Source organism: Humulus lupulus, chromosome X, assembly GCF_963169125.1.
Source record: "Humulus lupulus chromosome X, drHumLupu1.1, whole genome shotgun sequence".
Taxonomy (NCBI): domain Eukaryota; kingdom Viridiplantae; phylum Streptophyta; class Magnoliopsida; order Rosales; family Cannabaceae; genus Humulus; species Humulus lupulus.
Genome location: NC_084802.1, coordinates 123882548 through 123904500, shown reverse-complemented (window position 1 = coordinate 123904500; position 21953 = coordinate 123882548). Strand labels below are relative to the sequence as shown.

At 37.7% G+C, this 21953-nt stretch overlaps 2 long non-coding RNA genes and 1 pseudogene across 2 annotated transcripts; all 3 read left to right on the top strand.

Annotated features, from left to right (window-relative positions):
• The first annotated feature begins 11817 nt into the window (after window positions 1-11817).
• Window positions 11818-12327, top strand: LOC133805053 (uncharacterized). The gene is made up of 3 exons (XR_009878813.1): window positions 11818-11873; window positions 11988-12086; window positions 12201-12327. It is a non-coding gene; the product is annotated as an uncharacterized LOC133805053 (long non-coding RNA).
• Window positions 12328-14480: 2153 nt separating this feature from the next.
• On the top strand, window positions 14481-16452 carry LOC133803686 (phosphatidate cytidylyltransferase 1-like; annotated as a pseudogene).
• Window positions 16453-19505: 3053 nt separating this feature from the next.
• LOC133805052 (uncharacterized) lies at window positions 19506-20783 on the top strand. The gene is made up of 3 exons (XR_009878812.1): window positions 19506-19572; window positions 20356-20438; window positions 20603-20783. It is a non-coding gene; the product is annotated as an uncharacterized LOC133805052 (long non-coding RNA).
• Window positions 20784-21953: the final 1170 nt, after the last annotated feature.

Below are 21953 nucleotides of genomic sequence, written 5' to 3'. Positions count from 1 at the left end.
AGGAAGTCCAATGATTCTGCCAACAACTGATGGTTCTCCTCTTGGTTGTAAACGGTCCTTCTATGAGAGGGTGGATCTATCTCCACAGGTAACATGGCTTCATACCCATATGCTAAAGAGAATGGGGTATGGCCAGTTGCCGTCCGAGCGGTAGTCCTATACGACCAAAGGACCTCTGGTAACTCATCTGCCCAAGCACCCTTAGCTTGTTCCAGGTGCTTCTTCAAAGTGTCCTTCAATGTTTTGTTCACTGCTTCAACCTGCCCATTGGCCTGAGGATGGGCCACCGAGGAGAAACTTTTGGTGATGCCATGCCGAGTGCAAAAATCGGTAAATATGTCGCTGTCAAACTGGGTGCCATTGTCAGACACTATCTTTTTAGGTAGACCATAGCGACATATTATATTTTTAACAACAAAGTCCAACACTTTCTTCGATGTAATCGTGGCTAATGGTTCGGCCTCAGTCCATTTAGTAAAATAATCTACCGCGACCACAGCGAATTGCACTCCTCCCTTTCCTTTGGGTAACTTCCCGATCAAATCAATGCCCCATACTGCAAAAGGCCACGGACTTTGCATTTGCTTCAAAAGATTTGGGGGTGCTCTGGGTACCTTAGAAAATCTTTGGCATTTGTCACACCTTTTCACATATTCCATAGAGTCTTCGTTCATAGTAGGCCAGAAAAATCCTTGCCTCAAGATCTTTTTAGATAAACTCTGCCCCCCAGCATGATCTCCACAAAACCCCTCATGCACTTCAGCTAATAAGCTCTTTGACTGGTCGGGGGTTATGCACCTGAGGAGAGGTAAGGAGTATCCTCTCCTATATAACACTCCATCCACCATGGTGTACCTAGCAGATTGCCTCATAACTTTCCTTGCTTCATTACGACCATCTGGGAGTGTCCCATGTTCAAGGTAAGCAATGATGGGAGTCATCCAGGTGTCGACTATCGTAATCGGCATGGCCTCTTCTCTATCAATGCTTGGCTCTCCAAGTACTCTACTGGAACTATATTCAGTGTTTCGGCATCTTTCGCACTTGCAAGCTTTGCTAGAGCATCAGCAATGGAATTCTGCTCCCTTGGTACTAGCTTGATGGTATACTCCTCGAACTGGGCTAGTAAATCTTTAGTTTTGTTTAAGTATGCCACCATGCGTAGGCCCCTCGCCTGGTACTCCCCTAATACTTGATAAACCACCAATTGGGAATCACTGTTTATCTCCACCGACCGGGCACGTACATCTCTAGCCAGTCGCAAGCCTGCTAAGAGGGCCTCATACTCCGCTTCGTTATTAGAAGCATTGAATCCGAACCTCAGTGCACAATGAATTCGGTGCTTCTCTGGTGTGACTAGTATAATCCCAGCTCCTGAATGGTGCTCGTTCGACGATCCATCAACGAAAAGTTGCCAAGCAGGAACTTCTTCTTTTAACCCAGTAACACTCTCCTGTTGGTTAGGGACCTCAACGATTCCGGTACACTCAGCGATGAAATCCGCCAAGGCTTGACCCTTAATAGCAGTCCTTGGTTGGTACTTGATTTCAAACTGGCCTAGCTCGACCGCCCATTTGAGTAGCTGACCAGACGACTCTGGTTTTTGCAAAACTTGGCGAAGAGGCTGGTAAGTGAGGACCTTGATGGGGTGTGCTTGGAAATACGGCCTCAACTTTCGTGATGCAAGTACCAAGCAGTAAGCCAACTTCTCAATCATGGGGTATCGGGACTCCGCTCCTATCAAACGCTTGCTAACGTAATACACTGGGTGCTGCACCTTATCCTCCTCACGTACTAAAGCAGCACTAACAACGTGTTCCGTGACTACTAGATATATAATTAGGTCCTCTCCATCAACTGGCTTAGAAAGAACAGGAGGTTGAGCCAAATGTTCCTTTATCGCCTGGAAAGCTTGTTCACACTCTGCGGTCCATTCGAACTTCTTGCCTCCTTTAAGCAGGTTAAAAAACGGGACGCACTTGTCCGTTGATTTTGAGACGAACCTGCTTAGAGCCGCAATCCGCCCAGTCAAGCTTTGCACATCCTTTATTCTTGTGGGAGACTTCATCTCCATGAGAGCCTTGATCTTTTCAGGGTTTGCTTCTATTCCTCGGGAGTTGACAATAAACCCAAGGAATTTCCCAGAACCCACTCCAAACGAACACTTGAGGGGGTTTAATTTCATGTTATACTTCCTCAAGATTGCAAAGCACTCCTCTAAGTCTCCCACGTGCCCCCCAGCTTCCTTCGACTTCACCAGCATATCATCTACGTATACCTCCATGCTTTTGCCGATTAAGTCACGAAACATGCCATTCACCAAGCGCTGGTAGGTAGCTCCTGCATTCTTTAACCCGAAGGGCATCACTCTATAGCAATAGAGCCCTATATCCGTTCGGAAGCTGGTATGTTCTTCATCAGGAGGATGCATGCTGATTTGGTTGTATCCCGAATATGCGTCCATGAAGGACAAGGTCTCGTGACCAGAGGTTGCATCCACCAACTGGTCTATTCTCGGTAAAGGGAAACAATCCTTCGGGCATGCTTTGTTTAGATCAGTAAAATCTACACAAGTCCTCCACTTTCCATTAGGTTTAGGCACCAAGACTGGGTTTGAAACCCAAGCTGGGTAGTATGCCTCTCTAATAAACCCGTTCTCCTTCAACCGCTCTACTTCCTCCTTAAGAGCCTTTGCTCGATCCTTGTCAAGTAACCTCCTCTTCTGCTGTACCGCTGGATACCTTTCATCCACATTGAGCACGTGGCTGATCACAGTTGGTGAGATACCCACCATATCCTCGTGAGACCAGGCGAAGACATCCTGATTCCTTCGCAAGAACTCTATCAGCTGTGCTCTCACCTCAGCTTTCAACTTCTTCCCAATCTTGACCCCTCTTGTCGGGTCATTCTCATCTATAGGGACCTCCTCTAACTCCTCGGACGGTCCCACATCACTCTCATAATCCCCAAAGCGAGGATCAATATCTCTTCCCTCGCTTTGGGCAACGCCCTATTTGGTGACTTCATCACCTGATGGGGTCTTCTGCTCTTTCAAACTGGGAGTGCTCTCCTGGCCACACTCCTTCAACACCTCTTCATCGTTTACTATGACAAGACTCTGGTCTACGTCCATCTCATCCACTTCCCCTCCTTCAACACACACGATCATGTTGTTTTCCTTGGCACCTTTCTTTGCCTTAGCTATGGAGGCATTATAACACTCTCTAGCTTCCCTTTGGTCTCCTTGGACGCAGCCTACGCCAGCGCTGGTCGGGAACTTCATAGAGAGGTGCCAAATTGAAACTACCGCATGCAAGTTGGTGAGTAGTGGTCGACCAATAACCACATTGTAGGCAGACGGGCAGTCAACAATCAAAAATTCAGTCATCACGGTTTCATGCTTGGGGGCTTCCCCCGTGGTGACTGGTAACTTTATTGTTCCAGCTGGTGATAGTCCCTCTCCAGTAAACCCATAAATGACGTGAGAGCATGGCTTCAAGTCATTGATGGATAGCTTCATTTTTTCAAAAGAGGACTTATAAATAATGTTTACGGAGCTTCCCGTATCAACCAGACATCTTTTCACCTTCATGTTAGCTATTTGAACTGTCACTACAAGAGGGTCATTGTGAGGATACCTCACGTGTTTAGCATCCTCCTCAGTGAAAGTGAGGGACTCACTTTCATACCTTGGGTTCTTTGATTGTCTCTCCTCCATCGTCATAACCTCGGATGTGGACGCTGCCTCCAACTCATGACGAAGGGTGCGAGCATATCTTTCCCTCGCCTTGCTGCTATCACCCGCAAGATGTGGTCCTCCACATATTGTATCTAGTGTGAAGTCCACAGGTTCAGGTTGCAAAGGTGGGGACCGTTGTCGCTTGAACCCAGGATTATTGTTGCTTCCCTCCCCCTGGGTCTTCTCTGCCTTATATTTTTTTAGTTTCCCCGAACGGAGGAGAAACTCTATCTCATCTTTAAGGTGATTACACTCGTTCGTGTCATGACCATAGTCTCCATGGAAACGGCAGAACTTGTTCTTATCCCTCTTACTCATTTCCTTCTTGATTGGAGGGGGTCTTCGGTAAGGGACCTCCTGATGGCTGGCTAGATAGATCTCTGCTCGGGTTGCCGAAAGAGTAGTGTAGTTGGTGAACCGAGGTTCATACTTCGTAGGTTTGTCATTCGACCCAGACTTAGCTTTTTTCTCACTGCGGCGGTCAGACCCGTTATTCCCACGTTTCTTACTACCGCCTTGATCATTTCCGCTATCCTTTGGAGTATCCCCCGATCCACTTGGGTTGTTCAACCCGTTCTCTCCTTTCTCAATGGCATCGTCCAACTTCATGTACTTATCTGCACGGTCCAAGAACTGTTGTAAAGTTGAGATTGGATGGCGGTGAATGCTGTCCCACAAAGGACTTCGATAAATAATACCCGAGGAGATTGCAACCATCTTCCCTTCATCTCCAACAACGGTAGCCCGATTGGCTTCTCTCATAAACCTCTGTATGTAGTTCTTGAGAGATTCATCTTTGCCTTGCCTAATATCCACCAAGTGGTTGGCATAAACTGGAGGGGTTCGGGCAGTGCTGAACTGCCTGCAGAACTCCTTCCTAAAGCCCTCCCAAGAGGTGATGGAGTCGGGTTTGAACTTCCAGTACCACTCTTGGGCAGTGTCTGACAAGGTGGTGGGGAAGACTCTACAGCGGTAATCGTCACTCACCCCAAGCAGCTCCATCTGATCTTCGAACTTTCCAACGTGTCTCACCGGGTCTGCCTTTTCTGTATAAACTGGCAATACCGGCGCTTTGTATTTCTTTGGTGGTTGGGCTGCTCTTATTCTAGCACAAAAAGGGCTACCACTTCTGTGGTCTAATGGATCAATAACTGTTGGTTTAGATAAACTTTGTACTGCCGCCGTCAAAGCATCAAGCTGGGCTTGGATGGCTGGGGCCACTGCTGGGGATGCACCTTCGGGACCGCTTGGTCGGGCACTCCTATCCGGCGTATCCACGTCAAGTATTTCTACTCGACTAGTAGGACGGATTGGCTCCTGCCCTTCGACCGGAGCGGTCTTCCTTCTGTCATCAATGACGTCCCTTAGGTCCTTCTGAGCAGTGTTCTTTCCCAACCGGTCGAACACCGTACTCCGAGTCTTTTCGGAGGGCCTACTAGGTGGAGCGTGCTCCTTGCCATTACGCTGGTTGGGATGCCGTGGTGGCTTCCCCGTTTGAGCTGGTTGATCATCTCCTCCTCGTCGGTTATTATTCTTCTCCTTCGACTGGTTGGTGTGGTAACTGTCACCTTCATCACGCCCATGTCCATCTTTGAAGTGTGAAGTTTCCTTGCCACGAGGGGCTTTGTTGTGCCCCTGCTCAGAAGGTGTTTTCTTACTGCCAGACTTATGACTTCCTGACCTGGAAGTCTCTGATCTGTGGCTCCTTGAGGGGGTCTTAGAATTCCCCCTTTGGGTAGAGGCAGTGCGTGATCGTACTCCCTCCTCCTCATGACCAGGCGGGTTACCACCACCTCTTGCTGGTCTATCAGCTTTCTTATGACCAGCCTCTGTAGTCCTTGCTTCTTGAGTGGGTATCACCCCAGGCGCAGCTTGAGCATTGGCTCGGGTCAACTGCGCAGCTGCCTCCAGAGCAAGTGCAGCTTCGCGGTGTCGCCTGTCGGCCTCCTCCTGCTGTCGACGGATCTCCTCGCTCCTAGCGTCCATCTCTTGTCTCTGCTTGGCCATTTCCTCAGCAAAGGCCTCCTGCCTAGCATTGAACTGGGCCAACTCATCCTGGAACGCGCTCATGGTCTCCTGGAGCTCCTCAACTTCAGGAGCTACATCTTCAAGCACGACCCTAGGTTCATTCTCACGATCTTGAACGTTGGGATTCTCCGATCTAGCATGCTCCCTGGAGGTGCTTGCCCTCTTGGAGGCCGTGGTGGTGTTCTTAGGCGCCATATCGCTTTAGGGACTGTCTGTTTTCTCTTCAGGCTCTCAATGAAAGCACCAAAATGTTGACTGTGAATTTAGCCAACGACGTGAGAACGTCAACTACGACAACCTTCAAGAGAATTATAAACGACAACAGACAGTTTTTTATGAACGAAAGTAAATAACACGAGGTTTTTATAGTGGTTCAGCCCCGATGATCGGTAATAGCCTAATCCACTTAGAGATTTTATTACTGTATTCGCACTCAAGATCAGATGAACCGTCTCAACTGAGTTTCTTCAGTGTGAGATATTCCAGAATACAAAAATGGGTTTTTCTCAAGAACAACACACTTTCTCTCTCTAGAATACAGATTCACTCTCGATTTTTCCAAAAAGTCCTTTTACGATCCTCCCAAGTCCCTATTTATAGACCTGGGTTCTCAACTGATATCCCCTTTTGATAGGGATATTCTATTATTTACCTAATATTTATATTACAAAATAAACATTCAAAATATAACTGATCCCTAATTTCGAGTGAGGATTGAGTGATTCCCGGATGCTTGGACCAATTCTCACTGAAGTAGTTTCGGGCAGTTTGACGTAGCTTCTCATGCATGTTGACTATTCTTCAAGCTTTACGTAGGTCAAAGGTGGCATACGCATGGCTCTCCTTGGACCAAAGGTCAACTACACTCGAGGTATACTCCTCCATTGTGTCCGATCGGACACAATGGTTGTCTTCTTTGGCTTAAGGTGGTTCAAACCACCTTATTTGACTCCTTCAATCAAGGTCCAATATGACCTTACACTTTGCTCCTCGGACCAAGATGGTCCGAGCCATCTTCTTCCTAGCATATCCTCGGACCAACATGGTCCAAGCGCTCCTGCAGGCGTCTTGCGCGATCGGGGGAGGTCATGTGCGATCGGGGGAGGTTTTGTGCGATCGGGCATAATGCCCCTTTACTTGGACCTAAATGGTCCAAGCTTCCTTTGTTTAACCAAGGTCCGATCGGACCTTGGTCCTCTCTCTTCGGACCTAGGTGGTCTGAGCCACCACCTCTCCTTGGATCAAAATGGTCCAAGGTACCCACAAGACCACGTTCAATCGGGCACACATCCTTCTCCTTGGGCCAACAAGGTTCGAACCTCTTCGCTCAACCAAATGCTCGATCGGGCATTAGGCTTTTCTCCTCGGACCAAGGTGGTCCGAGCCACCATCTACTTCTCCTTGGACCCGAATGGTCCAAGGTACCTCCTATGTGTATGCTCGATCGGTCATAGTCATCCCTTTGGACCAAAATGGTCCAAAGTATCCACACGCATCATGTCCGATCGGACACCACCATTTCTACTCCTCACTTCATTCAAGCCCAAGTTCACTTCTTCCACATCATACCCGATCGGCCACTATGTGGCTTTCCCCTTGAGTAAAACTTGAGCCTTATTCTTTTTGAACTTATTCGAGCCAAGCTTAACAAGAGGTCTCCTAAGCTTAGGTCCGATCGGACCTACTATTTTTATATCTTGAACCAAAATTCATACCTCCCCTTCACTTTCTTGGTCTTGGCACCAATTTAATTATATGGGTCTTTAAACTGAGGTCTGAGCCAAGAAACCCCCAGTCTAAATACTCTCTTCGATTGGGCGTATTTGGCTTGACTCTCTGTCCCATTCCTTAACTAATGTATTAGGCCATTACTAAGCCAGATCACCCTACTAACTCATGCCACGTGTCCATTTCACCGCCACGTCATTCTTTTCAAATTTTTGGGATAACACCTTGGAACTTCTTATTATCATTACTAAAATTTCTCTTTATGTTCACCATTAGGAATTATATCAATGGAAAATGTTGGACCAGACACTAATGGTTTCCAATTCTTCATTACTACTGGTAAGTGGTAACTAACTGTGTTTATAATTGTTAAAGCATCATGTTTTGGCTCAAAATGAAGTGAACCCCTAGAGACCTTGAAGGAAACGGTACGGAGCTACCAATTCCGGTAGTATTTCTTTTCAGTTTACTCTTATATCTTTGGTATTTTAGGGCTCTTGTGTTGTAGTTTTTGTTTTATTTTTTATATTTGTATGTGGGTTTTGCTGTTAATTGATTGGGGTTTACCTTGAAATTTCTATGTTCTGTTTTCAATAGGGATAGTCAGTAATATTTCTTATTGTATCATTAATACTTGGTTTGTTGTGACCAAAAACTTTTCTAATTATCATCTTGATACTAAGTTGAAATTTACTAGGTTGCCAAGGACTTGTGTTCCTACCTAAACATCTTTAATAAAATCCTCCTTGCTTCCCATTCTAGTTGGTATATTTCTGCTTTGATTTTCTAGTTGGGAATTGAGATCTCTTACTTTCATTATTTATGGAAATCCCATGCTTTTTGTATAGAGAAGCAATGCTAGTATATATGTTTTTGCCTTGCTTTTTAACCTGTTTATGCTTTAGCCAGCCATGGGTAATGTTTCATGAGCAATTTTTTCTTCAAATTATCTCTCTATGATTTCTAGCAAGAAGCCAATTGGATATTTCAATTGCAAAATGTTTTATTAAAACTACTGTTAAGATTCTCCCTTCTCGAGATGATTTGAGAAACAATCAACTTTAAACAATTTGTAACCATAACATGTTATTGGCATTGATATATGTTCCCTTTTTCTGATGGAGATAGCATAGATTTGTTTATTTATTCGAAGTTGTACTGTTACATTGTTATAAGATTAGTTTATTGGTTAATGATTGGTATGTGTATATATGAGGTGGCTTCTCTTTGCAACTCATATCTACGTGTTTTTTCATTAATACAAGTTTCGTTAAAAATAAAAATGATGTGGCTTCTCCTTTTTTTTTTGCTGGAGGATGGGACTTTTCTTTTATGGTGTTCTTTTTTACTTATTTCTTGATCCTGCAGAGTCAAACATGTGATCGTAACTTCAATTTTCTTGGTTTGTGGTGCGATGACAATAACGTGGATTTGTGATACCATCTCAGAATCTGGATTTGGTACTGGTCTTGACATGTTGGATGCATCATATGTGTTGTAACACTGGTTTTATTACTATTCCAGTCAACTTCATATCCGTGTACCGTCTGATGCATATTTATTTATTTCAGGTCAAGGATCAAGTCTAATTATATGTGTTGGAATACTGACGGGCTACACAAAAATGTTGCACAATATGTTGTCTCGGCAGTCAGGCATGTGACTTGATGGACTAAATGCTGCTAAGATAATTTACTATGCATTGTATGATGGAAATTAATGTAACAGATTCATAAAACTTTCAAAATTAAACATACAAAAGTAGAAACCTCAAGACCCAATACACTTAGAACAGTAATTTTAACAAGCAGATGCCTCCATTCCTTTTGGGATGGATCGTGATTCTAAGCTAATTGTGCCATTTCAGAATTCTTTAAGCCTTAAATTCTAGAAGTTAACAAAAAAGAAATAGATAGTAAGATAATCATCTCAAAGTTGTAGACTACTCATTAGTTAATTATTGATATCAACTTATGTGTGACTGCAACAAACATGTAATAAACCCATTAGATTTCAAGATAATGTAGTGAGCACGAACACCTGTGAAATAGTAAAATGTAGCTAGTTATTTGATACAACGTCATGCCTGTGTGTTACTGTATTTGTGACATTTATAAAACTTGGGGACTAGTGAACTTGTTGAGTTAAGCATTTCAATATTTGTTGCAGGAAGTATTATGAGTTGGGGTCCATATGTACTATATTTGCTGGGTGTGTTTTACCCTTGTCACTATGTGGGCAGCTGTGGTAACTGAAGGTTGCAGGAAAGTAAAACTGCAATACTATGGTTTTAAACTTGCATCAACTGCTAGGTAATACTCATTCACTACTTAGATTTTTGGTCCTTCATATATTCAGCAAGTTATGCATGTGTCAACTGGGGTTATAATTCCTTTTTCCCAAATATATGCGATATATTAGCAAGATAATTATATGTTGTTGCATGTTGGTTGGTAATTAACTTATATGGGTTTAGAAGCTATTTGCACTACATATTGGAGCTTGCTGACTTTATTTTGCTCACAGAGATGACTCTCTTGTCACTGAAGTGGAGCCTTATATTCCTTTTAATATCAACCCAGCAGGAATGCAACCTGTTCTTACCACTAATTATCTGTTGGTCGTCCCCAGCATTCTTGCAAGGTTCTATTAACTTTTGGCTGGAAGTCATCTGTTTCTTTAGATCTTCAGGTATAGATATCCAAGAATTTCAATTAAAATTGATTTTTACCCCAGATTATTTAATTTGCTAAAATCATTGTAACACTTGATTAGAAACAACCAAATATATTAATAAAGGACCCTATATATAAATTACTTATAGAACTAGTTCTCAGAGTAAGTCTGAAATAAAAAGAAAGAGTAACCCAACAATTGGAAAAACCAATATGAACAAAGTTCATCCATCTAGAAATACTGCAGTTAGACCTAGTGTTGAAGATAAACCTAAGTCACAATTTTCACAGCTCTGAAGTAGGAAACTTAGCTGTTTTAAGTTTTCTGATGCTATATTCGCTGTTCTGAGTTTACTTTGATGGATTTTATGTTTTGATTTAAGGATTTGCTTTGAACATTTGGTTGTGGACATTTAATTTTGAAGTAATCTTCAAACATTGTAGTGAATTTGCTATTTTGACTTTATTTGAATTCACCACTTGGTTTAGAATTTGATTAACCTATCTACTTCCTTCAACCCCATTTTAAAAAAAAACCTTATTGAAAGTCAAACAAAAAAACTGAAAGAAAATGAGATAATGATTGAGACAAAATCTGAAAAGAAAATTTAAATCATTAATAATTTATAAAAAGGAATTAATAAAACTTAATCATTACTCAAAGGAATATCTGGTTACATATGAAGCATAAAATTACAATAACCCAAATCCAAATCTAAAATTACAATATCTGGTTACATATATCTATATATATGTCTCTCACACAATTTCAATGAATGTAATCTGCAATCTTTTATTTTCTTTAATTAGATTGGGTCTAATTTTATTATTGCATATCTAGTTAGAAATCTAAATTATTTTTAACAATTATGGCTTGCAATGACACTAATTATTTATATTATCATGGTTTTTATTCCAATCAGTATATTGTGCTCTGCATTTTGTATAATAAAAATAATTTTTATACATTTTTTATCTATAAAAGTAATGCATGATAAGAACCATGATAAGTTTTAGTTAATTTAATCATATGTATATTTTAAGAATCATTTCACAGTAATATCATAGAACTTAGAGAATTCAGCCTTCTTTTGGACAGTCCAACCTCTCATTAGCGCTTCTTGAGTAAGATTTTTTATTTTTGGTTTCTGTACAGTTTTTCAATTTGTGGATTTTGTTTTTTAGATTTTTTATTAGTCTTATGACTTCCAACACTTTGGTTTTGAGGGTACTGCAAGAGTACTGATAGAGTGGCTATTAAGCATGTGAACAATTGAATTCATAGATGGTCTATCAACTACATTTTCTTGCACGCACAACAACCCAATATAAAGATTGTATACCGGAATGGTGTAACAAGAAAGGGAATACAATCTGTGAAATATGTCTTCATGTAAGAATTCAAATGATTTAGATTTCTCTATTTTTGAAACTTCTTTTTTCGGGTCCTTTTTTCTGTATATGTATTTCAGAAAACTAAACCGGGTCTATCTTCTGTTCTAGTTTTGAATTGATCGAACCAAGTTTTCATCGTTTTAAGTTTGTTCCTGATTTTGGATGCCTCAAAATTTATGTTTACAAAATTTATATTTGATGATCTTGGTATATATATGTTACATTTGTAATGATGTAATCCATGTAGTTGGAATAGAAGGGAATGCTTCTCCTGTAACTAGTTAGTGCCAAAGAGCCTTGTCCAAATGGTCCTTTTGAATTTTCCTGTAACATGCTTTAATACCTTATTGATTGCTTGGCAGACTCTGAGCTTTAATTGTCCTATTTCTTGTACTTGATTTATTTCTCTGCTCTATTTACAGAGGCAAAATCTGGTCAAAGGGAATATGCAACTATTTTCAGTGGAACAACAGAGAAGTCAAGCTCTGGAAGCTCATGCTGCTGCTTTTGCACAATTTAAAGTGCGTAAATTAACTTCTCCCTCTCTTTATCTCTCTTAATTCTCTTGTTTTTGATCGCACTTGGTATGCATATCATATATGCATATTTGTTGATTGATTGTCGAATTTATACAGGTTCCAGGGAATGAGAATCCTTCTACTCTCATTTCCTTTGCAACAAAGACTTTTAATGCTGGCCAAATTACATCAAAGCTGCATGTTATAGATCTTGGTGCCCAACCAGGTTAGCTTAGTATTATTTAATTCATCCCCTTTATTAAAAAAGACAAAAATGTTTGATGGGTCTAGAATCTTAATCAGAAATTTATTCCTTTCTTTCTGTCTTGATGAATAATTTTTACATCCTTTTGTTGGTTCATCACAAATTAATATTCCATGAATGATTTTAGGTTGTCCAGTGATTCCAAGAACTGTTTGCACAAACGAAGTATAAAGAAGCTGCTGAGTCTCCACAAGGAATTCTTCGTACTCCTGATACAGTTGCCAAATTTTAGGTTTTTCCACTTTGCTTTTGTTGTCATGTTGGTGTCAAGTTATTCTGTAACTTTTTACTATGTATATTTAAAGTAATTCTCAAATTCAGGTTGTGTAGACTGTAGAATAGACAAACTCTCTGTCAATGATCAGAACGTGGCATTCCATATTGTGGCAGTTTGTTACTATGGGATGCCTGTCAAAATGGCTATTTCCCCTTGTTTAGGGGGCTGGGGATCGGAGACCAATTTCAAATGGTTGTTTCTATAATTTTTAAACAATTGGAAATTTATGAACCTAATTGAGATAAAAAGTACCAGTCAATTACTTGGAAAAAGACATTATCAGGCAGCTCGAATAGGAGTGGTATTGGATATTATTTGCTTTAACAACAGATACAAGTTTACACATCCTTTTTATGGCATACAGTACTTTTAAGTTATGCTGAACCTTTATGATTAGTAATTAATTCTTATTCTTCACTACAACAATATTGAGCATATATTACATTAAAGAATAGCATATATTTAGAAGTGCTATTATTAAGTGGGGGATTAAAAAACACGGAACTGAATAGTGGGGATTAAAAACACACGGTCTGATTTTGGCGCCATATGACTAAAAACTCAGGCGGCAAAATGAATTTCTGCCAAATTCCCTTTCTCTCAGCCTTTCTCTAAGTTACCCTTTCTCTCAGCCTCCATCTCTCACTCACGAAGCCCTCTCCGCCCTCACGAAGACTCACCGCCCTCACCGCCCTCAACTCATCTCTGCCTCACCGTCCTCACGAAGTCTCTCTGCCCTCACCGCCCTCACGAAGTCTCTCCGCCCTCAACTCATCTCTGCCTCATGAAGACTCGCTCCAGAGTCGACAAAAAGTGTGAGACGACAAACATTGAAATGTTAAGATTCAGAAACAGAACCTAAACGTTGGCAGCCATTCTAATTCTTTCTCTCAGTTTCACTTCCGCTGGGCGGCGCTCCTCTCCGCTTCCTCACTTTGATCTTTCAACTCTCCTTTGTTTGTCTTCTCTCTCTCCTCTGCTTTATGTTGTTCTAGTTTCTTCCACTTGTTTTCTATCTGATTCGAAATTGATTTTGAGCTAAGAATCTAAGATATGTTTGCACCTCTTATATGCACTTTTCTATTATTGTGATGATGATTGAATTAGTCTTCTGCATTTAAATGTGAATTTGTATGCGTAAAATGGAAGCTTTAGTTGAGTAACGAATGAATATGAAAAAAAATCTAGAGAGAATAAAAAAAATATCATGGGTCTTTGTAACAGCTCATATAAATATAGTGACGAGTTCAATAAGTTTGTTCTTATTTTTACCAAATGTTTCGGTTTAGACTGTTGAGTATTCTATTGACTATTAAAAAAATTTCACTTCAAAGCTAAAAAATATATCGAAACGTTTGTTTCTATAGATTCTATTCTACAAAATAAGTAGTTCCATTGTCTAGGGTGAGTGAAGGTGCTTGAGTTATTTAACATGGATGAACTAGGCTAAATATAGACTGGTGTATATTTTTTTTGACATTGAATAGATGGGTTGTTGTTTTTCTTAATTTCTAGCAATGGTTACTACTTCTAGTGCTATAATTTATGTTCACATGGTAACTTTTCAGAATGGTTTTGAACATTTTGTGGGATACTGATCTTCTAGCTAAAATTTAACGACTTTTTTGTTTTCTGTTAGTTCGATGCCTCCATTTCCAGTTTTGATTTGTTGGTCCTATTTGAAAATTATGGGTCATTGCTTCCAAGTTCATCGAAGATGGTATCTCTTATAATTATTAGCTCTACTTTCCATGTCTTTAATGCTTAAATTCTTGATCCTCTTGTCCAATTTTTAGTTCAAGGAGCTGTTGGGGGGTCGTACCACAGTTGTATATTTATTGGTGGACATTTTGATCTTTGGTTGTGGTTTTCTGGGGCTCTTAGTTGTTTGGTTCTTAGCTTCATTCCTCTTCTTGTAGGTGAGAACAATAAAACCTCTATTGCAGTTTGTATAATATGCAATTTTTCATCGTTTATTTTATTTTGGGATCTAAAATTTATTTGGGGAGCTTTCTGATGGGAAACCTGGATTATTTTTAAAGCTAAGAATAGAAATCATGCACATCCCAGTTTCAGAATCTTGGAGAATTATGTGTACATATTAGCTGAAAATCTAAGAGTTATAGGTGGTTGCTTATAATTGCCTACTATATGGTCTGAATCTTTCAGGTAGGGCTTTTGTGCATTATATGTATGCTTTTTTGTAAGAGTGAAATCCAAACTAAAGAGCATGCAGAAGGATAACACTAGCACCCCATTAACACCAACTGGTCGGGTTCGACATTGAAGACGTTCAAATGAGGTTAGTCACATCATAAAATCAGGTTTTGGTCATTGTCATTCACATTTAAAATTAATGATGTTGTATTTATTGGGTTTTGGATTTGTTATAAGAGATGGGATGATGGGTACAATTGAAATTTGAAAATTTTCTAATAATAGCTGATATTCAACCTTGGATTTTTTTTTTGAGATATCCTGTTGGCCTCTCAGGTTGTTCCAGATGTTAGTATAGCCAATGGAGGCAATTTACTTGTTGATGACAGTAACAAGTACAGGTCTATGTGGATACGGGCATGCTCTTCTGTTTGGATGATTGGGGGATTTGCATTCATTATATATATGGGTCATCTCTGTATTACTGCTATGATAGTTGTTATCCAAATCTTTATGGCGAAAGAGCTGTTCAACCTACTAAGGCGAGACCATGAAGAGAGGCATCTCCCAGGATTTAGGCTGTTAAATTGGTCAGATTACTAATTTCTTGTCGTGGTAATAGTTGAAGTGTGATTTTACAATTGAAACAGTCAACTTATATAATGATAACTAATGACGTATTTTGTTTTCTTTCATTGTTGACTTGTATGCTCAGGCTCTTCTTCTTCACTGCCATGTTATTTGTATATGGTCACATTCTCAGTCAACGACTTTTTAATACTATAACTTTGGACAACTTTCTCCATCAGTTTGTTAGTAGCCTTATCAAGTATCATATGGTTATCTGCTACACCTTATATATCGCAGGTTTGTTGTATGGTGACAATTTGGATTTTGCTATCAGACATTTCATCTTAAAGCCATGTTTTAGTTTAAATATCACTTAACATTTCATTTACTTCTTCTTTTTAGTTAGCTTTATATATAATTTTGAATCAAGAATCCTGTCTTATTGCTCATTGCTTTTTGGTTAATTTTTCCGTTGGCTTTAGTTCTTTTTTTTGGTTATGTTTAACTGGCTTATATTTATATATTTCTTCTTTATTTTGTGCTTTGGCTTAGGTTTTGTGTGGTTCATCATTACATTGAAGAAGAAGAGGATGTACAAATATCAATTTGGTCAGTATGCATGGACACACATGATCATGATTATTGTGTTTACGCAGTCCTCTTTCACAGTAGCCAACATTTTCGAAGGAATTATCTGGTAAAACAACTTTTTATGGAAATCTCAGGTTGCTTAGTTTCTTACTAAATATTTCTTTAATTCCACGTCTTCGACCTTTTGCAGCTTTCTTATTATTATTATTATTGGATCAAGAAATTACATGATGGTTGTACTTATTACATTTTTTTATATCCTCTATAAATGAGAACTGTGAAGGGTCTTGTATAATATCTTTAGAAGGCTATAAAAGTAATAAATTCTTTCCTCAGACCTGCCTGATATTGTATTTTGTGTTCACTAATTACGTGCTTAATATTTTATGGAAATGCTGAGCTTATTTATGTAAGATTGTTATTCCCCAAATTTGATCTTTATGTGTCTTCAATGTAGACTCTTTTTTATTTTTTTTCCAAATCTTGTTTCTCTTTCTTGATGCACCGTCAAATATGCATGCATGTTTCTTCTTCCAGCAACACTTATAGTTATCAACGACATTGCTGCATATTTCTTTGGGTTCTTTTTTGGAAGAATCCCATTGATCAAATTATCTCCAAAAAAAACTTAGGAGGGATTCATTGATGCTTCTGTTACAACTGTCATATCTGCATTTTTGGTAAGCTTATTTTTCCTATGCGATGCACATTTAGCATTCTTGTGCATATTCCTGAGATTTAGGAACTGTAGCATTACAAAGTTAAATTTAGTTTCCTACTCAGTTATAAAGTGATGGCTATGGTCCAACCTCGGTCACCATCTTATTTGTTAAGGATTGTCTATGTGTAGATCCACACTATAGTTTGGTTGGTAATGGGCTCGATATAAGTATCTGCTGGCCCTAATTTCTACTGTTATCACACAGCCATATCACATTCTGTTTTACCTGAACTTTGTTAACCTAATACTATACTCAATTGTTCTTTATGTACTTAAATTCCTAAGTCCTCTAATACATAACAGTCGTGTATCCATATATACACTAGTCCTGTTATCTTGCTTGTATGACTCAAGTAGCGTGTATTAATTATGCAGTTTTGAACTCACAAATAAGAAAGATTGGTTGATGCATGCCAAAACCTGCAGCTTAGCAATGAAACTTTTGAGATATAAACTGAGGACTTCCATTTTAGTTAAACACCATGGATAGCTATCACTTCATTATTATGTTCTTTCACTTGAGTTGAATCCTACAACTAGCATCCTTGGAAGAAGGTGAATGGTCAGAGACTGATAAACCTTATTCTCTTTTGCAGAATTTGAACCACAAAAATATTGTGAAATATCTTGGATCCTTAAAGACTAAGAGTCACCTCCACATAATTCTTGAGTAAGTGGATGTAAAACTTGTGTATGATATTTAATTGTGTGACTTTTATTTTGGAAAGTCCTATTATTTACTCCGGTTAAAATTTGTAGATATATGGAAATTGGTTTCTGTTTGGCTCATGAATCAATACCAGAGATAGGATTTATTATTTTTTCCTTCTGACTTGTTTCAGATACTTAATCAGTAGTAAGCCAGTCATATTACTGTGTTTGGAAGCACTGAATTATACAGAAAACTTTTCTTTCTGCACATAAATGCAAATTGACCTTTTATTTAAAAAGAAAAAAAATTAATATATATATTTTTGAAAGATAGATCTTAATATATTGAGTGCATATCTATGCATGGTAGACTGAATGTAATTTATTATTGGTTGCAGGGGGGAAGAAATTTTACACTACTGTTGATACTTTGACTCAACGAGAGCCTTATTCAATGCTTGCTACAATGTTCAGTGGTTGGCATACTGTGTGTCAGGATCCTGAAATGGTATTTAGTTTACATATTATTCCTTCAGATTTCATTTTATATTTGTAGATATATGATTGTGTGTGCGCTAGAGAGGGATTATCTATTAGCATATACATACAGAAATGTGTACTTTTATATCATCTGTAAATGTTCATACATCTGTCTGTGCTATGCGTGTAGATGCATATATCTACATAGACTGTGTCCCATAAGTTGATAATTTAAAATTTTAGTCTATATTAAAGAGGTTAAAGTTTCTGTCTGAATTTTGAATGGAATGGTTTATTCCAAGAAAATATTATATGATTTTATGGTTCTAGAATTATTTTAGTATTGCATACAATAAAAAGCAGAATAAATTTTGGAATTGTGGTGTGAAGACATGGTTATTGCGCGGTTTGGCTGGAAAGAAATGACAGGAATTTTCAACATAAGGAAAGCTTCTTCGAAAATCTATGGGACGGAATAAACTTCTGTCTTAGTTTGACTTTAAGCCGGATCTTTCGACTGAATGTGAGGCTTTGATGTGGTTTGTTTCTGCTTTTGTTATGGGCCTATCTGTGTTTGTCTTCGATGCTTATGGTTATAGTCTCTGTAATCTTTATTGATGATACTTAATAATAATCTAGTCTTTCTCTTTCATTTTTTTTTTCCAAATTTAAAGATAAATAAGAGAAAGAAGAAGTGATAAAGCAATGAAAGAGTTTGTGCTTTGTTATAGGTGAAGATTTAGTTCTTACAAATTAATTTTGAAACACATCAGTCCTTATACTTATTTATTATTTGCAGGGATTTGTATTTGTTGATAGGGATGGAAAACATTTCTGACACATACTTAATTGGTTAAGGGATGGTGTTGTTCCTACATTAAAAGACTCTCAATTTGCCAAGCTTTTGAGGGAGGCAGAATACTACCAGCTACTGGTAAGTAGAGTCTAATACTTATTTTGTGTTAACATCAGGATATTGCTTTGTGTATATTTACATGTAGGTGCTCTTACAATTTTTTTTTTAGTTTGGGATCTTTTTCATTTGATTTTCATGTGCTCATTGTCTACATATGGAAGTTGATCGTTCATATCAATTAGCCAGACATGTCTTAATGCATTGTTATAATAATTCTTGTTTTGCTTTATGCCATGCCCTTTTTTTCACATCTTTGGATTTTCATTGTCAAATTTGAGGAATTTCTCCTATAAGTTTCTTTCTATAGAAGTAATATTGATCATCCGAACTTGATCAGTACTCAAGTCAAACAAGACATTGATCCAGAATCCAGGTATTTTGTCCGTTGTTTCTTTTTTATTTTCAAGATTTGGTGAAAATGTAGAGGTTTCCACATAGACATCCAGTATATTCTGTGAACATGAAAAATCTTTTCTCTAAATCAGAAGTCATTTTTACAAGATGACAAGCAATTTTGAATTAGTTCTTTCGTGCGAGCTTTTCACAATTTTAGTGCTAACCTTGCTGTATATCCGTAATCTTGCAGTGGTGGGATGAATGGTTACATTTTTGTTTCTAATAGACCAGTGCAGCCTGCGCAAATAGATTCACCAATTAGTGGCATGGATATGATTGCTGATAATAAAGTCTTGTAAGTTGCATGTTACTTCCTCATCACGTCTGGACGTATACAAATGAGAATCTTTGCTATCATATTTGATAAATCTTTGTTTCTGTTTATTTAGGTCAGTGTTCTATAAGTGTCCAGCCTTCCATGTACACATTCCTAGACCACCAAGTGGAGTTCATTATCCAAATAAGGTACAATGGTTTGTATTTTTTATAGCAGTTAATATTCTAAATCTTGGAAGTTTAATGCAACATAATTCTATGCGGGACTTGAAAAGAGTTCTGAAATTTTACTAGATAAGGATATACAACTTTCTTCTATAGCATGTGCTTCCAAACAATTCTCATTGGAACTAATGAAATTAAATTTTGGTAAGGAAACCTTTGAAAATATTTTAATCTGAACTAGTTAATTTGGTGGTAGTAACTCAAGAGGGGTAGCTCAAATGGTGAGGCATGTAATTTACTCCAACAAGATCTGTTGTTCAAATTTTTCCTGGGCACCTACATAGCAATTGCTATGGTTTCTTGTTCAAATTTTTTAGGTGGAGAGCCTAGTTAAAAAAAAAAATTGGTGGTAGTAACTTTCATTACCAATGATTTATTTTTGTGTTTATGAATCAGTTTATTAACCTTGTTTGTTAGTTTTAGTTTGGACTCTAGAGTAATTGTTTGTGTGGCATTAATGATGCCTGGCATCTCAGCTTTTCCAATTAAATTGTGTGATTGGATTGGAAAACAAACATTTGGTTTTGAGCACCAATGGCACCTTTTAACTTTTAAATGACCCGATTTTTACACCTACCTTTTAATTTGAGACAAAGTGTTAATGGAAACTTTTCAATGAGAAAACTTACTTTATTTGATGCTCCCAGTTTCTCTTGCTTTGATTATAAACGCATGTATATAATACACACACACAAACACAAATATATAATTTGGGTCAAGCTGATTTTTGGTATTATGTTTATGCAGTCTATCCTCAAGAAGCATGTTAAACCCACACCATTTTTTTGGCATGAGAAGTCTGCTGTTGTTGGACGGTTGCATTCTTTAAGGTGAGAAGGCCCTAATATTATCTTTTTATAGAGCAGATTTTGCTTGTAGTATAATTGCATGGCCAGCTGATAAAGTTATAATTAGATAATTAACTTTTTTTATGTACTCTTTTAGTTTACTATAACTTTAAGTTGAAGCATTACTTATTTAATTTTTTTTGTAGCTAAACAAATGGACTCACAACAAAGACAAGTGCACAAAGGATGATGAATTGAAGGATGGAGCAAGTTTCACGCATGGTTTACTTTTGTGTATCTTGTAATGTTTCTATTTTTCATTTTTGAAGTAAAAATTGTTCAAGATTATAAAACTTTATTATGTTATGCTTTCAAACTTAAGTTAGAACTAAGATCTCATGAAGTAGACACATTCATGGTTTGAATTAGTTATTGTTTAATGTAATACTTATGGTTTATCAATCTATTGACAATTACATTTTATGATTAATTTTGAATTTTTTTTTATCAAAATACAATAATGAAAATCTTTTAATTAAAAAAAAAAAAACCATATAAGTATACTTATCAAAATAAAATTTAAAATTTTATTATTATATGTTATGATTTAAAAACATATTATAAGTGTAAAAAATCGTTATGGTTTATATAATATAACATACTAAAAATGTTATCAAAACAATCAAATGTAACAGTTGAAAAGTGTTATGAAAAAAGTACAAGATTAAACTTCAAATTTATAACCAAAAACTCTATCTAAATGTTATTATTTGAATATTATAGCACCTAAAAATGTGTTATTGAATAGTTTAAGATAACACCGAACATAACATTCAAAAACAGTTATAGAAAAGACTGGACTTTTAATAACATGGGCTATGTTAGCATTTTCAGAAGTGCTATCAATAGTCCCGGTTAACAGTTTTTAAGTTTTATAAATACTGTTTTTTCTTGTAGTGCTTATTGTTGCAGAATGTTCCTGTACAAACTGGGCAAACACCACCCCTTTTGCAGTATTTTGGTACTCTCTTGACCAGAGGAAAGCTTAATTCTTTCAAGTCATTGGAACTATCACGTCTTGTTGTGAACCAGGACAAGAATAATTTGTTGGAAAATTGGCTAGCAGAAGACAAATTAGAATGCAGCGAGGAGCTAGGAGATCTTGTGAAGGTTAGCATTATGGAATTTGTTAATTACATGGTCCTGTGTTTCTTTTCTCTTGGCAATAATTTAGTTGTTTACTTCAAATAATGCATGTGTCATGTTGTTTATGGTATATCTTAGTTTCTTTTTAATTATTTAATTATTTAGGTTTCTTCCTCCAGTAATGGATGTGAGATTCTAACTAGTCTAGTATTGGTTATCTGAAAATCTCATCTTCTCAAGCTTTAGTTTTTTTTTTTTTAATTCATTTTGGTATCTTAGTAGTTATTTTATTTCTGCTATGTTTTTTGGAATCTGAAAAGAAAGTTCATATGAAAATGTTGCATACCAGGCGTTTGATGATAATTCTCAAAGAATCTAAATTATCATTTGGATTTGGGATTTGATTTTAAA